Source organism: Gopherus flavomarginatus (assembly GCF_025201925.1).
Source record: "Gopherus flavomarginatus isolate rGopFla2 chromosome 13 unlocalized genomic scaffold, rGopFla2.mat.asm SUPER_13_unloc_2, whole genome shotgun sequence".
Classification (NCBI taxonomy): Eukaryota; Metazoa; Chordata; order Testudines; family Testudinidae; genus Gopherus; species Gopherus flavomarginatus.
Window position 1 is genome coordinate 2,743,047 of NW_026114610.1, and position 7,863 is coordinate 2,750,909.

The following is a 7,863-nucleotide window of genomic DNA, read 5'->3' on the forward strand; positions in this document are numbered from 1 at the left end:
GACCTTGAAACTTGCTTCAATTCAGCTCCAGTGTGTTACAGCAGGGAACTGGCTGTTACAATCAGAAAAGTAACTGCTGACAGTACATTTTACAGCTCTTAACACATTAGGTTACACTAGGTTACACAAATTGGTTAACATGGAGGAACATTGGTTCATTGAGGTCTACAACAGGAGGGCTTCACTGACACTTGTGGTCTACCACCCTGCCGAGTTACCTAGGGTTATGCCTAGTGACACCAACACCCCTGCAGGAACGGTCGCTCCTCACTCCCCTTGCAGAGCTTGGAGGGACCCTAGGGCCCCGCCCCCGCTGGAACGGCCGCTCCCCAGTCCCCTGGTACAGCTGGGGAGGGAAGGCAGCTCCTTATCCCCGCTGGAATGGCCCCTCCCCAGGGAACCCAGCGCCCCACCCCTGGAGGAATGACAGCTGCCCAGTGTGATGGAGTAGAGGCTGTCTGTGTGGGGGATGGGAGAGTCAGGGATGTCCAGCATAGGGGGCAGAGCTGGGGAGGGAACCCAGTGCTCCGGCTCCGCAGGAATGGCCACTCCCCAGTTCCCTGCAAAAGCTGGGAAGGGAAGGCAGCGCCCCGCCCCCGCAGGAACGGCCGCTCTCCACTCCCCTCACAGAGCTGGGAGTAAAATCAGCGCCCTGCCAGCCGAGGAACAACCGCTCCCTAGTCCCCTCGCAGAGCTGGGGAGGGAAGGAAGCACCCTGCCTCTGCAGGAATGGCCGCTCCCTAATCCCCTCGCAGATTCAGGGACGGAAGGCAGTGGCCCCGCCCCTGCAGGAACAGTCGCTCCCCATTCCCCTAACAGAGATTGGGAGGGAACCCAGTGCCCCGCCCCCGTTGGAACGGCTGCTCCCCCAGTCCCCTAGCAGAGCTGGGGAGGAAACTTAGCGCCTCAACCCCGCAGGAACGGTTGTTCCCCATTCCCCTTGCACAGCTGGGCAGGGAAGGCAGCCCCCCGCCCCCCGCAGGAACGGCCGCTCCGCAGTGCCCTCCCAGAGCTGGCAAGGGAACCCAGCGCCCCACCCACAGTTTGAACGGCCACTCCCCAGTCTCCTGGCAGAGCTGGGGAGTTAAGGCACAGCCCCGCCCCCACTTCATCGGCTGCTAACCAGTCCCCTCGCAGAGCCGGGGAGGGAAGGCAGCGCCCCATCTGCAGGGATGGCCGCTTCCTAGTTCCTTCACAGAGCTGGGGAGAAAAGGCGGCGCCCCACCCCGACTGGAACAGCTGCTCCTCATTCCCATTGCACAGCTGGGAAGGGAACATAGCGCCCCACTACTGCAGGAACGACCACTGCCCAGTCCCTTCACAGAGCTGGGAGGGGCACCCAGAGCCCCGCCCCCGCAGGAACAGCCGCTCCCCAGACTCCTCGCAGAGCTGGGGAAGGAAGGCAGCGCCCTGCCCTGCCAGAACGGCTGCTCCCTAGTTGCGTCGCAGAGCTGGGAAGGGAGGGCAGCAAACCATCCCCACAGGAACGGTCACACCCTAGTCCTCTCGCAGATCCTGGGGAGGGGAGGCAGCTCCCCCACCATCCCTGGTACGGCCTATCCCCGGTCCCCTCTCAGAGCCAGGGAGGGAACCCAATGTGCCGCACCCTCAGGAACGTCCCGCTCCCCAGTGCCCTCGCAGACCCTGGGAGGGAACCCAGCGCCCCACCTCTGCATGGCCGGTGGCTCCTCAATCCCCTGGTAGAGCTGGGGAGGGAACACAGCGCACCACCCCCGCTGGAATGGCCGCTCCCCAGTCCTCTTGCAGAGACAGGGAGGGAACCTAATGCCTCAACCCCACTTGAAAGTCCGCCTCCCCAGTTCCCTGGCAGAGCTGGGAAAGGAACTGAGCTCCCTGTCCCAGCAGGAACAGCCGCTCCCCAGTCCCCTCACAGAGCTGGGGATGGAAGGCAGCGCCCCAATCCCGAAGGAACAGCCACTCCCCAATCCCCTGGCAGAGCTGGCAAGGGAAGGAAGTGCTCCACACCCGCAGGAATGGCCACTCCCCATTCCCGTCGCATAGCTGGGGAGGGAAGGCAGCGCCCCGCCCCCGCAGGCAGGGCTGCTCCCCAGTCCCCTTGCAAAGCTGGGAAGGGAAACCCAGTGCCCCACACCCGCAGGAACAGCTGCTCCCCAGTCTCCTGGCAGAGCTGGGGAGGGAACTCAGCCACCCCCCCCCCCCAGCAGGATTGCCGCTCCCCAATCTCCTTGCAGAGCTGGGAGGGAAAGTAACACCCCTCCCCCGCTGTAATGGCGGTCCCACAATCCCCCTCGCAGAGGTAGGGAGGGAAAACAGTGCCCCACTCCCGCAGGACTGCCGCTCCCCAGTCCCCTCGCAGACCTGGAGAAGGAATGCAATGCCCCGCCCCCACTGGAACGGCCGCTTTCTGGTCCCCTCACAGACCTGGTATGATGTTATGAGTATAATATAATATCTCATTGAAAGGTGACAGGGCCAGAAAGAGTTAATTAACTCACCTCACCAACTGAACTGACCCATGAGTGAACCTTAAGAACTGGTTAGCAAGATATGTAAATGAACAGAGCTTTGAAATGCAAGTCTGCATTGTCAGAGGTAGAAGGGGAGGTGTTTGCTCAGATTCTTGTGATGTAAGCAAACAAGTCTTGTCTATTGCTATAGTTTTAATTCAAAGATCAAAAAAGGAATATTAGCATTTATGATGATACTTGAGTGAAATAGTATTATTGTCTATGTGTCTCTTTGAAGGTTATGGTCACCTGTATCTGAACTGTTTAATGGATAAATTACTCTGTGCTAATTGCCAGGATGTTTGGGAGAAGGAGTTAAGCCTGGGACACGATCCTTCTTCATCTCAAATCTGCTTTGGTTTTCAAGAGGGGGAAACCTTAAGCCACAAGGAATGAGATCCCCAGTCATGACTGGAGCCACCCTGAGTCATGGACATGGACTATAACCTATGGACTATTTCTAAAAGGACTTTTGGCTACTACAGCTCACCTCTACTATGTATCTGAACCTCAAAATTGAATTCAAGTCTGTATGTGTATTAATCTCTTTAACCAACACTCTCTCTCTTTTCTTTTCTAGTACATTTTAGCTTAGTAACAAGAATTGGCTATAGTGTGTATGTGGGTAAGATCTAAGTTATAATTGAACCTGGGTTTGTGGCTGATCTTGGGATTGGAAGAACCTTTCTTTTTATATGATGAAGTAAGATTTTCAGGAATCATCATCATATCTGACAGGTGGGTCTGGACGGAGCTGAGGCTGGGCACTTTAAGGAAACTGCATGGTTTGGACTTCTAAGTAACCAGTGAGGTACTACAGAAGCCTGTTTTGGGCTGGCTTGGTAAATCTAAGTATTGGAATAACCACCAGTGTTTGGGGTTTGTCTGCCCCGTTTTGTTTGCTGTTCACCCTGATTGAGTGACGTCAGCTGACTCCCACAGGCAGCACCGTCACAGTGGCGTAGTCGTGCTAGTATCCATAGAACCAGGTCAATTAAGCTTTGCGTCAGAACCCGACGCTATCCAAATTGGAATTTTGGTATTGAGAGATTGGTTGGTTAAAGAGCAGTTGCAATGGGTGAGCAAAAGGAGCATATGAGGGTCTTGACAAAAGAGCCCTGGAGGATTTGTGTTCAGAAAAGGGGATAAGCTTTAGAAAGACGCTACAAATCAAGAACTGGAGAGATCTGTTAATGGGCAGTGATCAGGAGGCAGGAGCACAGCCCTACATGATACTACAGAAACTGCAGAAGCAATTTGAATAAAAAAGGCAGCAGATAAACTGCAACTGGAGCATAAACAGAAACTAGCAGATCTTCGATTGCTGGAAAGGCAAAAAATAGCTGAATTAGAAAGAGAAGCTGCTGAGAGAAAGAAAGAGGCTGATGAGAGAGAAGAAACAGCTCGGAAGGGGCGTCTGGAATTACTGGCTGAGGAGGAGAGAGCTTGAGAGATGGAACAGGAAACGGTCAAATTCAGTTCCAAGTAATAGAGGAGCGGAGAAAGTCATCGCCACCTGGTACTCCACTTACCCACCACCATGAGAAGGACCTGGGAGAGAATGTGTCCCATCCACAATGATACTGAAGATATAGAGGAGTTTTTGTCTACCTTTGAACACCTCTGCCATCTGTACCAGATCCCCGATGATCAGCGAATGCCTGTCCTGCTGACCAGACTGACTGGAAAAGCCAGGGAGATATTTAATGATTGAGGGAACAAGAAGCCTTGGATTATGGGCGGTTTAAAGATTCTGTGTTAAGCGGTTTCAAGGTTACTCCTGATTCTTACAGAGTTAAGTTTAGAAAGTTTAAGATGTCTAATGATTGTACTTTTGTAGAATGTGCTCATAAGCTGATGGGTTTTTTTAAAAAGTGGGTTATGGGAGCAAAGGCACATGGGAGTTTTGAAAAGCTGCTGGATTTAATAACTTGGAACAGTTCTTAAACATTGTGCCTGACCATGTGAGAGCAGCTGTGTGTGATAGAGACCCTGAGTCAGTCCTACGGGCTGCAGAGATTGTGGATGCCCATACCCAAAACAGGGCTCAAGAAGGGTATAAACCTCAGGGGAAAACTAGTCACCATTCTCCCTAGTTCAAGAGGAGGGAAGGACTTAAAGGTAAACCTGGCTCCGACTCTTATAAGGTGGCTCATGGGGCCCACAGGGTAGGAACTCTCACTCCGAAAATAAACCAGTTAAATGCTATCACTGTGGTGTGCTTGGCCACATAAGACCAGATTGCCCGACCCTAAAGGGCAGCCCAAAAACAGCAACTCCAAGAGCCACAGTAAATGCCAACTCCATTACCCTGAGCACCCAGGCTGAACCGAACCACAACAGAGCCACCTTAAGTCCAGGTGCAAGCAGAGCAGTGGCTAATGCCAACTCCCTCATCTCTGATGCTCTGGGAGGAGGTGATGAGCTCACCAGTTATGTCAGAACTGAGGCTTGCAAGGAAGTGAGAGGTTTATTAAGGAGGCCTGAGGCTGGGCACTTTAAGGAAACTTCATGGTTTGAACTTCTAGGTAACCAGTGAGGTACTATAGAAGCTGTTTTGTGCTGGCTTGGTAAATCTAAGTATTGCAATAACTACCAGGGTTTGGGGTTTGTCTGCCCTGTTTTCTTTGCAGTTCACCCTGATGAGTGACGTTAGCTGGCTCACATGGGCAGCACTGTCACACCTGGGAAGGAAGGCAGCACCCCACCCCCCCGCAGGAACGGCCCGCTCTCCAGTTCCCTCACAGAGATGAGAAGGTAACCCAGTGCCCGCCCCCGCAGGAACGGACTCTCCCCAGTTCCCTCGCAGAGCTGGGGAGGGAACCCAGCGCCCCGCTCCCAGAGAAACGGCCGCTCCCCAGTCCCCTGGCAGAGCTGGGGAGGGAAGGCAGCGCCCCGCCCCAGCTGGAACAGCCGCTTCCCAGTTCCCTCGCAGAGCTGGAGAAGGAAGGCAGCGCCCCACGCCTGCAGGAACGGCCGCTCCTCAGTTTCCTAGCAGAGCTGGGAAGGGAAGGCAGCACCCCACCCCCGGAGGAACGGCCTTTCCCCAGTCCCCTTGGAGAGCTGGGGAGGGAACACAGCGCCCCTCCCCACAGGAATGGCTGCACCCCAGTCCCCTGGCAGAGCTGGGGAAGTAAGGTAGCGCCCCCCTCCCGCAGGAATGGCCGCTTCCTAGTCCCCTCGCAGAGCTGGGGAGGCAACCCAGCACCCTGCCCCCACTGGAATGGTGACCCCACAGTCCCCTCGCAAAATGGAAGAGGGAAGGAAGCGCCCCGCCCCCACTTGAACGGCAGCTCACCAGTCCCCTCGAAGAGGTGGGGAGGGAAAGCAGCACCCCACCCCCGCTGGAACGGCTGCTCACAAGTCTCCTGGCATAGCTGGAGAGGGAAGAGAGCGCCACGCCCCGCAGGAATGGCCGCTTCCAATTCCCCTCGCAGAGCTGGGGAGGAAAGGCAGTGCCCTGCCCCCGCTGGAAGCGCCGCGCCCCAGTCCCCTCGCAGAGCTGGGGAGGGAACACAACACCCCCCTCCCTGCCGGAAGACCGTTCCCCAGTCCCCTGGCAGAGCTTGGGAGGAAACATAGCTCCCCGCCTACACAGTAACGGCCGCTCCCCAGTCCCCTGGCAGAGCTGAGGAGGGACCCCCGCGCCATGCCCCCGCAGGAAGGGCCGCTCTCCAGTCCCATCGCAGAGCTGGGGAGGGAAGACAGCGCCCTGTCCCTGCAAGCACGACCGCTCCCCACTCCCCTCGCAGAGCTGGGAGGGAACCCAGTGCCCCTCCCTTGCTGGAACGGCGCTTCCCCAGTCCTTTCGCAAAGCTGGGGAGAGAAGGCAGCGCCCCATCCCGCAGGAACAGCCGCTCCATTCCCCCAGCAGAGCTGGGGAGGGAAGGCAGCGACCCATGACCAGAGGAACGATAGCTTCCCAGTCCCCAGGCAAAGCTGGGAAGGTAAGGCAGCACCCCGCCACCGCTGGAACGGCCGCTCCCCAGTGCCCTCACAGAGCTGGGAAGGGTACCCAGCGCCCCGCCCCCGCAGGAATGGCCTCTCCCCAGTCCCCTCGCAGAGCTGGAGAGGGAAAGCAACTCCCCGTCCCCACTGGAATGGTGGCCCCACAGTCCCTTCGCAGAGGGGGGAGAGAAGGCAGAGCCCCACCCCCACAGGAACGGCCGCTGCCCAGTCCCTGGCAGAGGTGGGGAGGGAAGGCACCGCCCTACCCCATTGGAACAGTGTGATGAGTAGGGGTTGTCTGTGTGGGGATGGGAGGGTCGGGGATGTCTTTAGGTGAGGGAAAGGATCTTTAAGCCTGTAACCTGAGCCAGGTAGGAGGGAGGGGGTTAGCACCTTGGCCGGGAAGTTGGACAAAGGAATCGGCCAGCGGCAGGAGGGGCAGTTCAGTTCGATTTGGGCTGGGTGAGGGGAATCAGGGGATCCTATGATGGACTCAAGCACCTGAAACTCCAGAATGACTCAAATAAGGGGTCCTGATTGTGCTGAAAGCTCTGCTGTAAACCTGCATTCCTGTTGTCCAATAAACCTCTGTTTACAGGCTGGCTGAGAGTCACTGTGGGTCCAGGAAGAGGGGTGCAGGGCCGGACTCCCCCACACTCCGTGACAACTGGTGGCAGCGGCGGGAGATATACACCCCATGGACGGCGCTTCCTGCAGTAAGTGCCTGGGGAGCAAATAAATGAAGGGGTGGTAACCCTGGGAGTGTGTGCCCAGTGAGAAGGACTTTGCAGTAACAGGGTCCCCCGGGGGATTGCAGTGAGTGGCCCCAGGGGCGGAGGAGTCTGCAGCTCGACCCTGGCAGAGAGGTGGTGACCTCAAGAAGGGGTGGGCACTGGAGGTCTCCTAGAAAACGTGGGGAGTGGCGAGCCACCCCGGCTGTGAGTGGCCAGCAGGAAGATGTATGCCCAGCTGCGCAAGTGCCACCTGTGGAGCTGTGCAAGCAGAGGAGGCTGCGCAATGGGAGACTCACGAAAGACCAGTGATGCCGGCTGGAGGAGGGAGACCGCTTGAATGGACGGAGCCCTGTCTCTGAGGGAAGCAGCTGGGCAGATGCAGCGCAGGCACCAGTGTCTGTCCCAGTTGGGAGTGGTCAACCGGCAGCGAGGGCTTCCCGAGATCCCCCCTTACTATGCCTAGGGAAGGGAGAGGAGGAGCCCAGCGAATACCGAGGGCACCGTGACCCCCCCAGCCGCAGGGGATCCTCCAGCGAAGCTCACCCTCCAGCAGGGGATACTCCCAGGGCGCTCGGCTCCGTGGAGCAAGATTTGTCTGGAATTATGACAGGGAGCAGCTGAGGAACGGGAAGAGCTCGAGTTATGGAAGCAAGAACTGAAGGAACGGGGGATCCAGCGTAAACATGAGGAGA